We start from the raw sequence: 20,953 nt of genomic DNA, 5'->3' as shown, positions 1-20,953 counted from the left end.
TTTCCATAAGGCTTTATGAGAATAGTGAATATGCTAAGTGATTTTAGGCTACAGTGTTCCTGTATGTCAACACCTCAAAGCGCCCTGATCACTCCCACTCTGTATTCCAACTAATTTGTATTTTAAAAAGGAACTTCTGGAAACATACTCTTTTTATCCTAAATGAAGAACCCTATTGAGGCTGGTGGAGCTGCTATTTGGGTGCATCTGGGTTTCAATTTAAAGTTCCAAATTAGGTCAGTTTAAATATGGGATTCCCTTAGCATTCAGAGACCTAGCAACCCAATTATCCTTTCCCTGGGGAGGAGGGTGTGTCCTCCAGGTGGGAGGTGCTATGTCCTTTTCAGACACTAACAGAATTCGAGTGTAAGGCAGCCAAGTCATTCAGGACAATTACTTTGTATTTTCAGAGGTGACGCCACTGTGTTCCTGGCCTGTGCATGTTTCCTCTGTGACCTGGGCCTGGCAGTCTCTCTGTTCACAAGAGAGGTCTCCTTTAACTGCGTCTCGGACTGTGTCAGTCCCTGAATCTGAACATAACAGGGAGAGTGGCACTCAGAGTGAAGGGAATATTTCCTCATAATCGTGGAGGTCCTATTAATTTCTGTCTCAGAGTTTGCATAGAGAATCAGGATGAATTAGAAATGCTGTCCTGTGGGAGGTGGTATAATGGAAAGGGCCTGCCTGAGGGGTGGAGTCCTGCACATGGGTTCTTACCCTGATAAAAAGTGTCTTTTATCCTTGGGGCACTCATATAGCTTTTTCTCTGTCAAAGGACCTCAACGTTTCCTTTTAACTCCAAAACTCAGCGCTTCTCAGTGTTCCATTTCTACTCTGTTTGCAGGGTCTATGTGCCAGACTGCTGGAGTTCACTCTTGTTTCTACCACTGATTAACTGTGTGATCTTGGGCAATTTTTTTCATGTCTCTGAGATGTCACCTCTTTACAGGAAAAATGGAATTGCACCAGTACCGATTCCAGGAGATTCCAGAGGATTAAATGATTTAATTTATGTGTCTGGCATATGGCAGGAGCTATATAAGGATATAAGAGCTATTATTAATATCATTGTTATCATCATCATAGAGTGTCCATTGGCTGGTAGTAAATGCCTGAATTGTGAGGCAGCATTAGGGCTCTTCAGGAAAGAGGATTGGAAAGAGGGTTCCTAAGGGGGGCATTTGTATGTGCCAACAGAGTTTTCTCCTCCATGGTATCAGATTCTGATTTTTGACTTCCACTGCAAGTAAGCACAGGTTTTAGGCTAAGCCAATTCATGCAGAAGGCCCCAGCTGAGCCCCAGCTGAGCACGAAATATAAACCTAATAGACAAGCTGGATAGAAGGATACTACAGATGGGTTAATAGAAGTGAAAATCAATTGCGTTTATACCTAATACCCTGCCAGTGCTCTGTCAGTTTTTTAGGAGATGTTGTAGAATCTTCCCTTCTTTGCTTCCTTCACTATCTTAGTTACAGCATCTGTACTGGTTTAAATCTTTTTAGGGTTGTTTTCTTCTGGGACCTGCATGGGACTTGTTCTCTCAGCTTCCATCTGGATCCTTATGTCCTTTCCTCACAGTTTCATCAAACCTCTTAATTCATCAACAAATCAGTTAATGCCCAGGACAGTAGTTGAAGGCTCCCTACGTAGTCTGCACTATTGCTACATACATGGAGCTAAGCTTATAAACTCTAGGTGAGAGCATCGTTCAGTGATGAATAATGACAATTACCTTGAAGAAACTAGGATTACTAAATTGACTATGAAGAACTTTGGCATTAAAGAAACCTAAATTCTTCTGTATAAAATGCTTTGTAAACTAGAATATTCTATAGAAATAAGGTATCATGGTAGTTAATTTTGCTATGTAAATCTAGTGTTAAGTCCACTGGGCATCCCAAAACAATGGTCATTTTTTAACTGCTAGAGGAAGAGACGACATTGCTATGTCCTTGAAGGAGGCATTTTGATAGAATTACAAACCGGTTTGCTTGCTTGGTCATTCTGTCTGGCCAAATTGTCATATGCTAATTCTCTTTAGCCATATTACTGACTGGGGCAGAACCCTGTACATAACCTTGCAAACTAGAGAGAGTTATCCTAATCCTTATTATTACTTTCCTCTTAATATTAGCACGAACTGAGTCCTATTGGAATAAGCAAATCTGGAAAATGTTTTCTGTATGATCAGTAATACCTACATATATAAAGTTCCACGTATATATCCGAATAAGGAAAAGCCAAGCTTAGTGTATATCTTTAAAAGAAAATCAAATCTGAGAGCTTAAGATACCAGTATATTTTAGTCAAGACAACTTTTTTTTTTTTTGCGGTACGCAGGCCTCTCACTGCTGTGGCCTCTCCCGTTGCGGAGCACAGGCTCTGGACGCGCAGGCTCAGCGGCCATGGCTCACGGGCCCAGCCGCTCCGCAGCATGTAGGAACTTCCCGGACCAGGGCATGAACCCGTGTCCCCTGCATCGGCAGGCGGACTCTCAACCACTGCGCCACCAGGGAAGGCCAAGACAACTATTTTTACAAAGAGAAATATTTAAATTTTTCATTTGGATCCATCAAAAATATTCATCACAAAATTCTAATTTATTAAAATAAAAATTTGAAATAGTTCTTAATGCTGATAACCTAGTTGGGTTAGGTTTGATGGAATAAAGAGATAAACCAGCTTTTCTGATCGAATCAGCAGTAAATATTTGTTAATTACTGCCTGGATTTTACTTTATCAGGCCAAGGAGCAGATGGGATTTAGATTTCTAATACAGAATGTCACTGTAGTCGTGCTGCTCCTTTTCTAGATGCTTTCCCTGGGGGAGTTTGGACTGTTACGACTGCACTTTAGAAGAGCCTGGTTACTGTTTCCATGAATAAGATAAAATGGTGTTTATCCTCTGTGGATCAATACCATCTTGTTTGAGCTTATTGAGTCATTTAGAGACACATAAGGTAATGAAAACCATTGTGCAATAGTACCCAGCGTACTACCCATACTGCCCAGGCTTCTGTAGGATGACAGTATTTTAAAAGATAGTTATTGAAACAGATTTTTAATATCAACTGGCTGTGTGATGAAATGAACACACACGTGACAGGGTGTCCTGTGGGTTTCAGTGAAAAAATTCTTTTTTTTTAGAATAAAAGAGAATAAGTTGTCTTATTTTCTGAATAAATGGAATGGGGTTTCACTTTGTGACTCATCAAAAAACTTCATTGTTTACATACAGCTTTTTATTTAAATGATAGTAGCATTGTTTTGACAAAGAGGAGCTAATAGGTAAGTTTGGAAAGTTTTAGGAGACTTTTCTGGAGGTTTTTACCAACAGGGAAATGGAAGGGGAAGAGAGTTTTGCTGAATTCCTCCCGTGTACCGGGGACTGTGCTTAACTATTTTGCTTTATCATCTCATTTAATCTTTACTAAATTCTGCAGGACAGATTTTGCCCCCATTTTACCTTTGAGGAATCCAAGATTTAGGGAAGCTGAATATCATGCCCAGGGTCACAAACCTAGGGAGTTTGTGAACAAGCAGTCCAACCCAGCTCTGTCAGGAGAAAAGTCCAGTGTTCTGTCTATAATTAATTTGGAAAGTCTCTAAGATAGGCATGGTCCTGTCTGACGAAAGATGGTTAGACTCTCAGGTACCTAAGAGGTTTTCAATCGTGATGATTTCAGTAGTGACGGTTTCAGTGAATTCTGGTTGTTATGAAGGCTGGACACGGGCTATAAAAATGATTTGTTCTGTCTTAATCTGTAGTCTGAGGAATACCATTTCTGAGAGATGTTAATAAATGTTACTGAAAGAAGATGTTCTGTTGTAAATTAAGCTTAGGAAACAGAACATTGCTTGCTCTCCTAGGTATTCAAGATGAATGAATGTATTTACACACAGAGTAAATCTCCAGTCATTGTGAGGACAGTCTCATGGTTCTATGCTTGGGCTCTGGAGTCAGACCACTTGGCTGGGGAACTTGGCTCCACCACCTCCTAACTGGTGATGTTCAGCCCATTAGGTAACTTACTTGTGCCTCTGTTTTCTCGTTTTGAAAAATGTTATAATAGTATCTACCTTATATGACTCTTCTAAGAATAACTTGAGATAAACGCATGGAAAGCGCTTAGAAGTGCACTTGGCAATATGCGTCATAAACGTCTGTTATTGTTATTATTCAAAATACTCATGTAGTAACAAGACCTGCTTTAACTTGTCCAACCACCATTTCCTCAACTTACTGGACAATAGAATCCCTCTTTCTGAGCCACATATATTAACGTCCACTGAATACAGTGTAGGAAATGCTATATTTGAAAAGACACAAAAGCAACTTGGTATTAGCCCAATTGGAAATAATAACCAAATATTCAGTGTTTTCATATCCACTATGTCATTTTATGTTTGCCCATAACAACTAATTTCTTTTTTCTTGACCACTATCTTTCTCCTTCCCTTACACTTGATAAATAATAAATTGTATTTATAAATAGTAAAATATGAGAACTGTCTCAAATGGGCAGTATCAATACTATTCCAGAAAATATTGCCCTTAAAAATGAACCTGTAAGTCGTTGTCTATTACCTGTGTTTAGCAGGGGAAGGCCTCAGTGCTTTGACAAGTTAGTGATTTCACTTTTCTTTCCAGACCTATTATGCTCCTACTGTATGCATCTCAGCACATATTAATAAAAAAGAATGTTTCAGACCAGACCGCCACATCTTTGATGATCTTAAACTGTATACAACTAGAGTTAAATTTGCCAATGCACGTTTTGCAGAACACTAATCCTGCACAATGCACAAATGATGGTGTGTTAGTCATCTTCTTGGAGATACACAATACACATCTAAGAAGTTCCATGGTAAAGAAACTTGTTTGGGAACCCATTCTCCTTGGAACTTACTTCGGTAATCATAGAACAAAACTATCACAATCAGAGTATTTAAGAGATTTCTGGGAGGAATGGGATATTCCTGGTAAGTGCCCTGATTGATTTCTTTTTTTTTAGGTAAAATACCATTATAGTCTGATTGTGAATCATCTTGTTGGAGTGAACAAAATGATCATGTGAAATATATCCACTGCAGCACAGTTGCCCAAACCATCCTGAAAGGAAAAGATCTAATAATTCGCCAGCTCAAGGTTGAGATTTAATATACTCAAACCAATCATTGTTCGTGACTCTGTGTGTGTGTGTGTGTGTGTGTGTGTGTGTGTGTGTGTGTGTTTTCGGTGGTGGTGCAGGATAAAGGAGGAGAGGAAAGAAGATAATTGAATATGTGAAGTCTAAAGTATGGTAGAAATTATGACCTATACAGAGAACTCAGAATCTGTCAGTGATGTTAATACTATTTCTCTTCTTAATTATACTTTTACGCTTCCTGGGATCTGAGGACCAGGACAGTCAGTCAACCACAACTCTCCCAGCTGTCTGGCTATTGCTAAATACATTTCTCAGAAACGTTAGCCTTACTCTTATACCCAAAGTGATAAATCTACATTTTTTTTTAACCCTCAGAAATTGATTAAATCAAGGAGCAAAAACAGCTGCCGTCTCATTTTGACATTATACGATCATTCTAATTTTCTTTTGTTGTCAGGTGGCTTCATTAGTATAAAAACAGACTAGAAAAATCTCTGAATTCAGCTCTATAGTGGAAGAGGGTAAAAACTGTTTTCACTGCATTCCCACTGATCCACACCGCACAGTTTCACACAGTTGAAATAGAAAAAGCAAAACACATGGACAATACCTGAGTGATTTCAGAGATCCCCACCCGGAAAAGGTTTCCTTGATTATGGCGAATTCAACGTGTCACTCTGGGTATGCTCTAATCATCATATCAAACTCCAAAGGTTCAGTGGCTTTAGGTTTGGTTTACAATTCCTGGGAGTTAAACTTTAACTCACCCTGTCTCTTGCATCCATGCAGCCCTTTGACCAGATAATTGGGTCACTACAACCCAAGCAGAATCTACAAAACTACTGTTGTCATTTGTTTAGCATATTAAAATGAATTTTGCATTAAGAATCATTAATGTGAATATTATCTTGATGCCGTTTTAAGTGATATATATTTTAAAAAGTAGAACTCACTGCAATTTGGGTAACTAAGCTTTTCTTTATATTGGCTCCCTTGTTTTCTGCTATGCCAAAATGATATTAACCCTATGGTAATTTAGGAGAATGTTTCCTTTTTTTTCCCTCCACACTTCCTATGTCAGTGTATTACATGGAATAAAGTGTGGAGTTTTAGGTCAAGCATGTAGATAAATGCAGGCTTACCAAAATAAAATACAAAAAGCATTTATATAACCAAATAAATAGGGTCAGATCAGGTTGGGGAAAGCACGCTTCTTTTTATACAGGCTGCTCATTCAGATTTTAGGAGGGAGCCATAATAATCAGCCATGTACTGAGGTTATATGAGAGCCAAAGCTATTGTTCATTACTTGTTCATTTCTTGAAGAATAGGAAAATGTTATTTCCAAAGATATAAACTCTACGTTCTCAGTTCTCTGAGAAGAGCTCCAGTCTATAGAGGAAATTTCTAAGGGTCATAAAGCCCACTTAAAAAAAAAAAAAAAGAACTAAAACTCTCCTAATTTTGAGCAAATTGTAAGGGTTTATAAACTACAGGTCCCCACGCTAAAATTAAAGGGCACACTTGGCTTCAGTTCTAATAAGAGGAGTCTGATTTTCTAGGAACCAACTATTAACAGAAGTACTTGTTCATTCTGTGCTTTTTGTTTGTTTGTTTGTTTTTACAAACAATCATTCCATAATATGGACATAGAGGAAGATAAGTCGACTGCGCACATCTGGGAAAATAAAGTATACTGTCAGAATGCTAGTTCTGCCCACAGTTTTCAGTTCTCAAACACAAGGAAAGCTTGATTTACCTAAGCTTTTTCCAAAGCAAGGCCTGACAAGGTTTAACAAAAACACTCCCAGAACAATTGTTTTGCCCTGAAATTTTGCCCCTGGAGTGAGACCTGAGGGAAGCATCATGCCCCTCCCAGCTAGACAGCTCTCTGAGGGACGCATCCCTCTACAACCTCCTTGGGAGTGGACCCCCCTCACCAAGCAGTTTTATTGGTTTTCCTAGTGAAAGCTCAGTCTGGGCTCGTTTGGTTCCCCAACGTGTGGGGAATTCTTTCCTTGAGTTCATCTGGTCCTGTAGAGAACTGTTGATATTGTAAGACTGTCAGTCTTGGGAGGAATATTGTTGGTTGTTTGGTATGGTAGATGCCTGGATGGCGAGTAGTAGAGATGAAGCAAAAAAAAGCCAGGGTTTTGAGGGTATCTAGTGGAACAGCAAAATACGATGGTAAAAGAAGGCATTATGTTAACTGGTTGTTTAAAAATATATCGGTTTCCTATTTGAGCTGTCCTGGCTTTAACAGGGCAGGATTATAATCACGTTAAACCAAAATGTTTGGAAATAAGTTAAAATAGCCCTTAGATCTGACAATTCAGGTAAGACAATTCATATATTATTCATAAGAGCCAAAGGCAGTAATGGATTTGGTGGTATTGTTAAGATATTGCTGGAAAGTTTTTTTATTTTCTAAGCCATATTTGTTGCAATGATAAGGATGTGCTGACAAGCAATAAAAAGAAAAATAGTGGATCAGCCTCTCTCTTTCCTAAGGTTACTTACTTAGGGAGGCAATATGTGGCCTTGGGACAAAGAGAAACCAAATGATCAGAATGAGATCAAGTTCATGACCTTGGTCTCATCAGTCTAATCAAGGGAAATAATTGTACCTAGAATGGCAAGGCTTGCTTTTACTTCGTAAATATAGACCCAGGTTAGTCCTCCTGGGGCCTCATTATCCTAGGAGAGACAAAGCAATAATCAAATAAACTGTTAATACAGTGTAAACAAGGAAACAAATTCGGTTTAAACGGTGGTTGGTAAATATTGTTTCATTTGTTTATTCTTGTTACCTGAGGACTTACTATCTGGTAAGTGTAGATGGGTAATTAATTAAAATGAGAGTTGAATTTATGAGTAGGGTGTAAAATCAATATACTGGGTCATATCCAACATACTAAAACTAGAATAGAATAGAAACTATCAAGCGCATTGCTTCTAGAAAGGGTATATAGTATTCCTGAAACTTTTGTTTCAGTTACATGTATGTGTATGTGTGTACTGGTTATGATGTAAATTTTATTTTATTGTGGAGCACAATTTTAAATGCTCACAAAATATTGTTTGTCTTTAGGTATTCCATGGTTAACCAACCAGATACAGGGTATATGCGTTAAGCCAGTTTCCCCCCCCACAGTGACTAACTTAGTTATAAGTATTATGAGGGAGAAGTACAGGATGCTAAGCAGAGCATAAAACACAGGGACCTACGATTATACTTCAAAAACAAACAAACTCATAGAAAGAGAGAACAGATTTGTGTTATTAGTGGTGGGGGTGGGTAAATTGGAGGAAGGCAGTCAAAAGGTACAGACTTCCAGTTACATATAAGTACTAGGGATGGAATGTACAACATGATAAATATAATTAACACTGCTGTAATATATGAAAGTCGTTAAGCGAGTGAATCCTGAGTTGTCATCGCGAGAAAATTTTCTATTTAATTTTGTATCTATATGAGATGATGAATATTCACTGATATCACTTATTGTGATAATCATGTTAAAAAAAGAAACAAACAGAAACAACAATACAGGAACCTAACCTAGTGTGGGACTGTGTGGGAGTAAGGAAAGGCTTCCAGAACACCAGATATTTAAACTGAGACCTGAGAGATGTGTGAGTGGGAGGGTGGGCATTCGAGTAGGTAGAAATAGCACATGTGGACGCCCTGAGTTTGAATGAGTTTGAACTGGTAGAAAGCCAGTTGTGAGCGGCAAGAGGGAGAAAGTGGCAGAAAGTGGCCCCAAGAGGGCCATGTACGTGGTGATACAGAATTCCAACATTATCCTGGGGCACCATGGGTAGTCACTGAAGGGTTCTAAGAAGGTGAGTCACATGATCTATTTGTGTATATTTTGAGTGTAGAGTTGAGAATAAATTGTCATGAGATGACATTGTCTGCCCCTCTCCTTATTTTAAAAATCGAGGTATAATTGATATATATTAGTTTATCTTTTTTTAAGATCAATATATGCTTGTTTTAGAATTATTTTATTCATGTATATGTTCAAATAAGATTTAGTGGTTTGGATTTGAGGGAGGCAAAGCATCTAACAGACTAGATGGTGGTGAAGATTAGGGTGGTGGCATTGGAGTGAGAAGGAATAGAATTTGGAGGAAGAGGTTTGCAAAGTGGATCATAGTAGCTGCTCATTAAATGGGAGCTCTCATCAGTCGTGTTCTCTTTGGCTTGTGGATTTTAACTAATCTTGCTTTTAATATTGGACTGACCTTCCCGCCTAGCAGAGCTGGTATACTTAGGCAAAATTCATTGATAGTTGCTGGCTTAGGTAAAATGAAAGCTTTAAAAAACTTAAACTATAATTTAAAGCCAAAGGTTACCAAGTGTAAGAAGCTTCCTTCCCAGCCATGATCCTTCCTCTCCTATCTCAATAAAAGATTTCTTCAGTGTTTTCAATTTCTTAGGAATTCAAAATTCATTTTGGATGTTTGATGGGTGGGTGGGTGTCATTTACTTCCCTAGAAGGGAGCATTCTAGATAATGAAAGGGCCGTGTTGGACACGTTACCTAGGGCACAAGCCTAATTCTCTTTCCGTCTCTATTATGGAGAAAGAGCTTTGAGCCTGGAGCTGGTACCTGAGGAATCCAGGGCTAATGCTATCACTCAAGAGCTGCTTGACCCTGAGCAAATTTCTGCCCCTTGTCTGAGTCTGTGTTCCTGCCTTTAATGAGGCAAACCTCTACCTGCCTTATCTACCTCACTGATTATTGAGACGGTCAAAGTATATGTGAAAATGATTTGAAAATAGTAGAGTACCATAGAGTACAGAGTAAAATGATTGCAGAGCAAATGAAATCTACATCCTCACGGCTATGTCAATGCAACTTCTTGTTTTAATTTAACTGTGAAATAAGGTCGTCTAGGATTTTAAGCCTGCTCTTTTAGATTCATAACATTTCAACCTTAAAGCCTGATGCTATTCTTAATGCCTGCTAGACTTTGGAAGAAAGCAGAGTTTGATTCAGTGGGTTAGAATCCATCTGTTCTTTCATGCCACATCCCAGGCTTTTCAACTTTTGACAAGTTATTGGTTTTGTAACTAGAGCCATCTAGTGTTGAACTGATTAAAACACACACACACATACACACACACACCCCCACACACCTACCCACCCCTCTCTTTGCTTTGTGCTTTAGGAAATTGCATTTGGTTCTCCTGACATACTTGAACAGTATTTTCCATATCACATAATTGTAGGATTAAATGGGTACCTGAGAATTTATCTAAAGTGTAGGCTAAATCTAAAAATCATAGCAGCAAGTGGGAGGCTACCCTGACCCTGTCCTTTAAACATGAATTGAGTATCTCCCACTTTTGAATCCTTGCTCCTTTCCATAGTCATTCCTGTGTTGAAATGAATGTTCTTGAAATTATAGTTTACAAAGATCATATTGCTTTTTTAAAGCAATATTATTTAGTTCAACCCCAAAGCAAAAGCAAATATGGATTTTTTGGTAAAAGAACAGTTTTAGAACAAGAAATCCAGTTGGTAATCTGGTGTTTTCCTTTATTGATATTAGAAAATACTGATCATTGGGTTTTTGGGGTTTTTTTTTGATCATTGGGTTTTTAATCTGCCTAATGTGCTTTGCTCTATTTTCTTTACTATAAAGAAAATAATTCCCACAGAAAAATTGCTTCTAAGCTCTTAGATAACTTCTTGAGAGGAATTTATTATATAATCTCTCTCCTAATGATCATGACATTACCTATTTCCTTGAGTTAATTTTACTAAGTTTTGACAAAAAAGATCTTCTTTTCAAAAGGTAGGAGACATCCTGGGGGATGCAAAGTTAAAACGCATATACACGTGTGTATGTGCACACAACACATACACACAAACACACACACGTCCCGGACAAGATAATTATGGCATAATCATAACATTTTTTCTTTCTTTCATCAAATGTACCACTCCTTATCACCAGTTGATACACTAAATTCTTCAGGTTCACAAAGTATCTGAGAGGAAATATATGGCAACTTGGGTAGCATCTTGAATTTTTTTTTCCAGTAAAACTAGATCTGGCCAATTTAGCAAATCTAGGTTTTCCACATCCAAGTAGAAAAACATTTATCAATGAACCCAAAAGGACATTTTTTTCTGATTTTCTTAAATACTAGAATAACTTTGGAGTTAAGAATAACAAAAATGGAATAATAAAATGCTAATTATTTGCATTAATACATTTTCAAATGGTGAAAGAAAGCTGAAATTAATGGCGAGCTGGTTAGGAAGAGAACATTAACTTTTCAAACATAACTGAAGCTGCTGATCAATGGGCCTAATTGCTAATTTGTGTTCATTGTGGTTTATACAAAATGGAAACTTACATTTCAAATGCACTTTGTAGTTTCCAAAACACTCCTAATGTGTCTTCTCAAGAACCATATCAGATTAGGAGGCGGTAGAGTAAAATGTTTAATAGCATGGGTTTTGCAGTCCAGTTGCTTGGGTTGTCATCTCAATTAATCACAGTAGCTATCTACCCTCAGGCAAGTCTTCTAACCTCTCAGAGCCTCTGTTTTCACATCTGGTAATAGGGATCATGGTAAAACCTACCTCAGAGTTCCTATGAGACTCAAAGGAGAGAAGGCATGGAAAGAGCTTAGTCCAAAGCCAAATTCATAGCATATATTTACCTGTTAATTTTATATTAGTTTTATATTAGTTTTAAAAGGACCCTTAAGGGTTAACCATCCTCCTTCCATTATACCAGTGAACAGACAACTGTGATTCCGTGTGGTCTCAAATGTACTGCTCTGAAAACTGGTGTTTCCTGTCAGATGGTCCGAGGTCATCCGCATGGCCTGGTGAACACCATGCATTTACAATGTGGAGTAAACATTGTACTTGTGCTTTGAGAATCGTAGATCACTGTAGGAATTAAGATATTATATGTATGTATGTTTTATCTTCATAGCGACTCTGGGGAACGATTAAGGCAGGAGGGCAATTTCCTCTGTTTTGAAGAAGAAAAGATGAGATAATAAGAGGTTAAATGTTTTGTGCAAAGTGGTGTTATACCAGGAAACAGTGCAGGGGTGGAGCAAAGCATACAGGCTTTTGCCGTTTACTCACTGAGTGGCCTTAGAAAGTTTCCTAATGTCTTTGAACATTAATTTTTTTCTCATCTGTAAAATAGGATTGGTAATCTCTAATTTATAATATTTTGTTAGAATTAAATGAGCTTTGTGTTTGTACTATGGTTGGCACATGGTAAATTCCTGTCTCAGCTCCGGGTCTCGTTCTACCACACCCTAATCCATCCAGATTAGGGTTCTTACCCTGATTCTCCCACTAACAAATTGGTATTTTTACTTAGACTGCTTGAGAAGCCTTCTGCTTCCTGAATCTAAAGATCTAAGTCTTTCATCACTTCTATAAAATTCTTGATCATCGTTTCTTCAAATGTTGCCCCTGAACCCATTCTCTCTGATCTTTATAACTATGATTAGATATATTTTGGTAATTTCTTCAAATACACCTTTCAGTTCATTAATTTCCTTCTCAACACTGTGTAATCTTATGTTTTATTCATCTTAATGTATCCACTGAGTTTTTAAACTTCGCCAAACACATATATACATATGTACGTGTGTATGTATATATATATATGCACATATACATATTTATATGTGTATATATATATCTTAGAAGTTCTATTTGTTTTTTTAACAGAGCTGTGCATTCTTATTTTTCTTTGTTTTCAGTTCCATCTTTTATTTTGTGAATCATGATAAACACATTCATTTATAGTCTGTATATGATTACAGTTCTATCTATGAAGAGATTCATGTCCAGTTCTTTTTGTTGTTTTTGTTAACTCTCTTTTAAGATGTCTTATGTCCTTGTAGTTTTGTCATTTTTAGATTGTTATATTTAGTATATAAGTTATTTAATAGAGAGGTTATATTTCATATGTGCTTTTATATGTAGGAATTCTGGACCGCCTGAGTTTGCCAACGGGGTTGTATCCCTCCAGAGAGGTTTTGCATTTGCTTCCTCTGGGGGACACTTTTCTAAATTAATGTTTTAGCTTGGTATTTATGATACTATGCAATACATATATACAGACACACATGCATATACAGACACAAATCACCTGTGTGTGTCTGTGTGTGTACCTTAAAACCTGCGTAAGGATATATTAGGCTATAAACATTAGAGAAATTTTATCTCATTTAGATCTAAGATTGAGACAAATTCCATTTTAATTTTCCTTTGCCGGTGGGCAAATATCTTCCAATCTGCATTTCCTTTTGGATGGCGTGGTTACATTCGAGAGTCCTGGCTTTATGAAGGGGCTCAATACCAATGCTGATGCTTATTTCAGGTCCAAGGTCCCCACCTGGTTGCAAGGATCCACTCCACTTGGTTACTAATAATCAGGTTCTGCCAATTTTTTGTTTTCTTACTGTTTTTATGCATTTATATGAGTGTGTTATATTCTATCCACATTTCTAGGTCTTTTAGTGGAAATTACCTATATCTGAATTAGGTTTGGATTCATATAATAGGAAACCCAAAATAGCAGTGATTTAAAGAAGATAGAAGTTTATTTCTTATGTAAAATAAGTCCAAAGGAGGCAGTGAAAGCTGGCAGGGTAGCTATAAGATTTTCTCAGGGACCTGGGTTTCTTCCAGCCCTCAGCTATGTCGTGACCCTCATCTTCACACACCTGGATCCTGATTAAGCTTGTCATCACACTTTTTTCCCAAAGGAACATTATTTATTTATTTATTGGCTGCGTTGGGTCTTCGTTGCTGTGCGCGGGCTTTCTCTAGTTGCAGCGAGTGGGAGCTACTCTTTGTTGCAGTGCATGGGCTTCTCATTGCGGTGGCTTCTCTTGTTGCGGTGGCTTCTCTTGTTGGACTTGCCAAACTTCCAGGACTGAATTACATAAGCCAGTACCTTAAATTCTGTCTGTCTCTCTGTGGATGCACATACACACACAGACACACACAGACATAGCCACTTGCCAGAGGCAGGCTACTATAAAACCTATGGTAGAAATTTGATAATTATCAAAAAGGGATGATAAAATTAGAAATGAACAATCAAGGTCAATAATCATTTGAGGAAAGGCAGATCTGTGATACATAAGCAACAAATTCAGAACATAGCATGTCCAAGAATTATTATCTTCAGATATTTGATAGGAATTAGCATTTATTAAAAAAAGGGGGGGCTTCCCTGGTGGCGCAGTGGTTGAGAGTCCGCCTGCCGATGCAGGGGACACTGCCCTAGTCCGGGAAGACCCCACATGCCGCAGAGCGGCTGGGCCCATGAGCCATGGCCGCTGAGCCTGTGCTTCTGGAGCCTGTGCTCCGCAATGGGAGAGGCCACAACAGTAAGAGGCCCGCGTACCGCAAAAAAAAGAATAGGCTACTATAAAAAAGAAATCTTGGGCAACTAAGAATGCTCACTTCAGTATTATTGGAATTTCAACAATAAGAATATATTTAGGTATTATTTTTAGTACTAATTATTTTAAAAGTGAAATCTGTATACTACTGTTGTAAAGAGTATGCTAAATTGGTTGGTAAGGAGATGCTTAGTAAAACTGAATTTGACATGTTGGAATGTAGTTGGATCAAGAAAAGAGAAGCCTGGGAGGGCTCACTTTAAATTTTGTTCCCATCTTAGGAATGGCAGTTACTCTGTAAAGAAGGCTTTGAAGAGGGGTGTTGCCTTCACCAGCTGGTTTATCATCCACACCCTTTAAGCACTGACTTCCCTTCTTTTTTTGTCATTGAGGAAAGAAGTGACCTCTGCAAGGCTGGCAAAAGGTTGAGTGTAGTGTAGAACATCAAGACCTAGGATAAGCAACTCCCAAATTTGAAATCCAACTTTAAAACTTTGTTCTAAGTTAGAGTTAGGAGGTCAGTTCTGGAATTCACTGGCTGGCATGGCTGAGTAGTAATGCCTGGTGAGATGGTGCGGTGATGAAGCTTTCAGGCTCTCAAGCTTGATTTCCTGCTTATGTACATTGTAGCTCCCCCACTGACTACCTGTGAAATCTTGGTAAAATTATTTAAATTCTTGGTGCTTAGTTTCCTTCCATGTAAAATGAGGTATTTGGGGGATTAATTACTATAGTTATGTAAAGTGCTTAACCCCTTGTCAGGCATACTCTAAGGATTCAGTGGTTGTTAGCTATAGGTTATTGAAGTAGAACATGAGTTCCAATGATATCATGAGTTCGCCATCCAGAAAGATTTCCTAATAAAGGAGAAAGGTAAGAGTTCCTTTATATTGTTATTTGACAGAAATATGAGAGAAAGCAGAAGGGCCCACAGTATATTCCGTTTGTGTCAAAGCATAATTAAAATGCATGCTTGGTGTTCAGGGTAGCACTATTTATGCCTGAATCCTGGGGTGAGAGAATTGGAGAGGAAGGTATAAAACGCATCCCAGGTTGTGTTTGCTTTGGCCAGCTCCAATATTTCTGGATTTTGTTGCTGGCAATATTTTGACCTGGCCACACAAATTACTTCTACCGCATTAACTTCACACAGCGGAGAACCGCTGAAAAGAGAACAACCAAACTTTACAACCTCAGCCAGTTCTGTTCACTCAGTTGGAAAATGAGTTCCATGTTAATGGCATTTATTGTGATCCCTTTGCTGCAAAAGGGACATTCAACCAAAACACCAATTAAAGGCACATTTAATTCAGCAAGACCTACTTTGCTGAGGTCCTTTGAGTTCAAACATCTGACTGCTGACTTTACGCCAAGGAGTTTTGTTTTTTGTTCTTTTTTAATTTTTAGTATGGAAGTAGATTGACATTTTCACCATTCTGTGAAATTTCTACATTCCCATATAAATGTGACTAGGACAGGCCTTTAAAAATATTTCATCTCATTAGGGTAGTTATTTTGGGTTGTACAGAAAAAACAGGGAGCCAGAAAGATTTCAGTTTAATGAGTCTGAGCTCTGGCAGGTCTGGCCACCACACACTTTCTGAGCCTTAGTTTCCTCATCTGTAAAATGGGAGTTGTCACACTTCAGAAGTGCTGTGAAGAGTAAGTGAGGTTGGTTCTGTTTAAAAAGCTTGTTACATGCTGAGCACACAAGCATCTGAGACATGTTAGTTTCCTTCTTAGGTTGATGGAGTAATGGCAGCATCTTGGCTTCTTGGGTGAAACAATCACACTTAGGGATCTTATCCACTCTCCCAGGCAAAGGCCCTTGGGTAGCCTAACTCAAATCAGTGACTCCAATAGAGTAGATTTCTAATAGGAGGCAGAGATCTTTTTTTTTAATTAAACCAGAAAAGTTTATCAGAATAAAAAATTAGCTACTGTTTAATGAGTCCAAACCCAGCTCTTCCAATACTGCCTCAAGGAAACTGTTATATACACACGTGTAAATCCAGAAGTTGGAAATCAAATCTAGAGATTGCCTGCTTTATTAGTTCCATATGCTTCTATTTAGGAACACTTTTTAAAGTTTTTTAAAACATGTTTATTAAAGTTTAGAACAGTACATTCTAGATTTTTAAAATAACTATTTTTTTAAATAAACTTTATTTTTAGAACAGTTTTAAATTTACAGAAAAATTGTGAAGACAGTGCTTAGTTCCCATATACCCAGCATCCAGTTTTCCCTATTATTAACATCATATAATAGTACCGTACCTGTGTTACAACTAATAAACCAATATTGACACAGTATTTCTAACTAAACTACATGCTTTATTCAGATTTCCTTAAATTTTACCTAATATCCTCTCCCTGTCACAGGTTCTCATCTAAGATCTATTGCATTGAGGCATCATGCCTCCTTAAGTGCTTCTTGGCAGTGACAGTTTCACAGACTTTCCTTGTTTTTGGTGACCTTGACAGTCTTGAGGCATACTGATCAAGTGAGTTGTAGGACATCCCTTAATTGGGTTTTATCTGTGTTTTTGTCATGATGAGACTGGAGTTATAGATTTGGGGAAGAGCACAGAGGTAAAGTGCTGTTTTAATCATATCTTATCAAGGATACATACTGTCAACGTGACTTAGGACTGTTGATGTTGACCTTGAACCCCTGGCTGAAGCAGTGTTTGTCAGCTTTCTCTGCTGCAAAGTTACTCTTTATTTTCCCCTTTCCATACTGTACTCTTTGGCAGAGACTCACTATGCACAGGCCCCACTGAAGGAATAGGGAGCTACGTTCCCCCTCCTTTAGAGTATAGGACCTACATAATCTCTTTGGAATTCTTCTGCATGGGAGATCTGGCACTTCTCCTCTATTTGCTTGCTTTTTTGCTTGCTTGCTTATTTATCAGTGTGGAACCATGGATATTTATTTTACCCTTTGGGTTGTAATCTAACAGTACTTTCTTCTCTTGCTCAAACTGTTCCAATTTTGGCCATTGGGCTATCTTTCAGTTGGCTGCTGTGTCCAGGTACACTTTTCACAGTTGTAACTTTACACATACTTTTATGATTTGTTGATTTAATGCAGTTTCCTCACAAAATTATAAACTTTATGAGGGCAAGGTATATGTCTTATTGAGTTTGTTTGCCACTGTGTCCTTGGTATTTAGAAGTTGACTGGAATGTAGTAAGTGCTCAATGAATATTGAATGGCTAAATACAGGAACGGATGAGTAAATGAATGTGTCAGACACTGTGTCTGAGGCACATTACATACATCATTTGTAAACTTCAAAATAATTCTGAAAAGGAGGCATTACTATTCCCTGTTTTATGGATGGAGGAACTAAACTCAGAGAAGTAACTTGACCAAAGTCACACAGCGGTAGGCAAGAACTTGAACCCCAGATTGCCTGACTTGATGCACATGGGCAGCCCTGAATATTGCAATTGAGACATATGTTAAAGATCGTCAAAAGTCTAATTATAAGGTTATATGTGTATATAATCACCGCTCTCACGATTTCTCTCCTTCTCTCTCTTTATCCGTACTTACATACAACCAGGTATCATCTATTGTTGTAAATGGAACAAAAAATAGTGAGTATAAGTTCCAACAAATTTTTAATTTTACTAGTCCTTTACTCAATGCATAAATTATGCATCTTCCAACCTTTTCTCGCATATCCTGGTTTGTAGGAGGAATTTCAAAATTTGAGTAAGCTGTTTATTTAAATCACCGTAGGTTACTCCAGTATACTGGTGAGAGTTAAATAAAGCATCCTTCTGCTCTTCATGGAAAGGCTCAGAAGGGACCCCTGGTTTTATTTTACCCCCTTATAAGTTAGTGACAATGGGCAGTCAGTGGACAGCAAATAGTCTTAGGGGATGGAAAGACCAGGTTTGACTCATGGCTCTGCCATTTCCCAGCGGGAGACCTCAGGCAAGTTCCCTAAAACTTTCAAGCCTCAGCTTTCTCCTCTATGAAATGGTGGTATTCAAAGTGCCCACTTCATAAGTGAAGATGAAATGGGGCATTTGTGTATTAAGCGCATAACACAGTGGCTGTAATATACAAAGAACTCAATACATGGTAGCTGCTGTTTTTATTTTTGTTATCATTGTTATTCCCTTCTCTGGAGTTTAAAACATATTAGAGTTGTTTTTTTTAAGTGTTTTAATAGAGGACTGATACGGAATATAGGGAGACTCAAGCTGAGAGAGCCCATAAACTACACGTGACCAATTTTGGAAAATGCTTAGTTTCAAGATGAGACTCTATTTTTCTGGCCAAAATATTAACTTGAATACAGTTACTCTTCAATTATGATCTAATTTATAAAGATAGCTCCCTGGCTCTGTTCAACTGCCTCATACTCTTTGATAAACATGCTCCACACATTTTTTTTAATGACCCACAGACTATCACTTACTCCACTTATTTAGGAATATTGTCATCCTCTAAACCAATGGTAGCAAATCCCCCTCTGTATTATGACAAATAATGTTTCATTCCATTTGATCATATTGGGTGTGCTGGACAATGAATTATAATGTAGATATTAATACCTATTGCCCTGAAGTTTCCATGCCCTTTAAGAATTGCTTTCTAATACTGTGTAAAGTTTCACCAATGACTCACCATTCAACCCATAAATCACTGTTGCCTTACAGAATCCTTCAGCACAGACCCTGCTGTTGGCCCACCTCTCCAGTTGTTTTTCATGATTCTAAAGGAGCAGTTCACAGTCAGCGATAGTGGGAGGTCTGGTGGCCTCTCAGCGGGCACGGTCTCATGTCAATGGTTAGAGGATACTGCAGCAATAAGGACATTTACTGGCATGTATACTGGTATTTAGTGATTCTAAGATGCACCTTTTCCATATTTTAAATCTCAATGTGTCTTACAGTCACTGTTGGCCAGACAGTGGATATAATGTTGTCATCGCCTCCATGTGCATATCAATATTAGAAGAATAGGTGTTACTGGGTTGAAAGGTGGTCCTGAAGATAGTAGTGGACCATTCTTGTGGGGGGAGAAAAAAATAAAAGCATTGTCGGTATCCTTAATGGCATAGAAAATGTTGGGATATATGGAATCCGAGGAGAGCCAGATTGAGTGTGAAGAAGTTTTGAGATGACCTTAAATTTGTTTTGTATGCATCCCTTATTATTATGTATGAAAAGGAGGTATAATTCCAATCTCTGCCTGAATAAGTCTAAAAGAGCTATTTCAGTAACAAAGTTAAAAAAAAAAACAAAACCTTAAGTGTAAGAAAGCATTATGTCTCAGGACAGAGCTTTTTCTTAGTGGTGCATATAATAATGGCATGTCTTACAATGGATGGCATATTAAATTTGATAAAATATGGCAGCTGGATGCCCTCAGGTAGCACAGGCTTTAGGTTTTTTCTAGAGCTTCTGGCTCCATATTTCAGCCAACACTCTTGGTTTAATGTGTCAGCCCCTCATAGTTAATTCGGTTCAGGCCTTACATGCTCACATAGCAAAATCTAGAGGACGAGAAAGATCTTCATGACTTCCTTCTTCAGATAACCTCTGTAAGGAAAAGCTATCCATTTCATGGCTTAAGTCTTGTTTTCTAAGCCAATTATTGGCAAAGGGGAATTTCATTCTCATGATTAAGATTAACCAGGGTTAAATTTGAAAGCCACATGGGCTGGTACACTAAGGGGAAAGGTGAAGAGAATGTTGAGAGGCAGCCATACGGGGTCCACCACAGCGCTTTTCTCTTTGTTTTACGCTGCGTCAAGGCAGTTTTTTTTTTTCAAGGGGTACTTTTAAAGTTTAATGCTATTGTTGAAACCAAAATCTTTTCCCATTACCTGATTCAATAAGCATCAAATTTTTGTAAGTACTTATACAAAACAAAATCTATTTGCAGTTTTCATATTTAAATATGGGCGAAGTTGTAAAATACTTTCTTGGAACAAACGTGTACAATATTTCACAGTTATCTGTTAGAATATTCTCGTACTTGAATATTTCTGTTATATCACAAATGTTATCAACATTTCAGAGAATGAAAGTTGAATGAGGGTATTTTAGCATAGTACTATCAAAATTGAACGCTGCTCTTTGGGAGGTTATTTGCCTAAAGTTGACTAGAATCACCCAAGTGTCTTTATAACCTGGGCAAGAGAACAGCTGTCATTTTCTGGATCTGAGAGAAGAGATGGGATCTCTTCTGTATTCCCTAGGTGTGTGTTTTAATTTACTATCTGCTCTACCTCTAGGAAAGGATTTAAGGGCACACTACTGGTGATTTGTAGTTACAGAGAAGCAGGTTTCTTTCCTTCTTTTCCTTTTTCTTTTTTTAGATAAGATGATGGACAAGATAGTCAATTTCTTTATCCAGT

General features: G+C 37.9%; 1 protein-coding gene across 3 annotated transcripts in view; it reads right to left on the bottom strand.

Annotated features, from left to right (window-relative positions):
• The window catches only part of A1CF (APOBEC1 complementation factor), a 77,865-nt gene extending 72,060 nt beyond the window's left edge, over window positions 1–5,805 (bottom strand). For all 3 annotated transcript variants that reach the window (XM_029245407.1, XM_029245409.1, XM_029245411.1), the window contains exon 1: window positions 5,764–5,805. The gene's annotated coding sequence lies outside the window, so the exon portion shown is untranslated. The remainder of the gene's footprint in view (window positions 1–5,763) is intronic.
• Window positions 5,806–20,953: the final 15,148 nt, after the last annotated feature.

This window comes from Monodon monoceros, unplaced genomic scaffold (assembly GCF_005190385.1).
Source record: "Monodon monoceros isolate NGI ecotype Baffin Bay Population unplaced genomic scaffold, NGI_Narwhal_1 Super_Scaffold_4, whole genome shotgun sequence".
Classification (NCBI taxonomy): Eukaryota; Metazoa; Chordata; class Mammalia; order Artiodactyla; family Monodontidae; genus Monodon; species Monodon monoceros.
The sequence above is the reverse complement of the archived record's forward strand: the minus strand, read 5'-3'. Positions and strand labels throughout refer to the sequence as shown.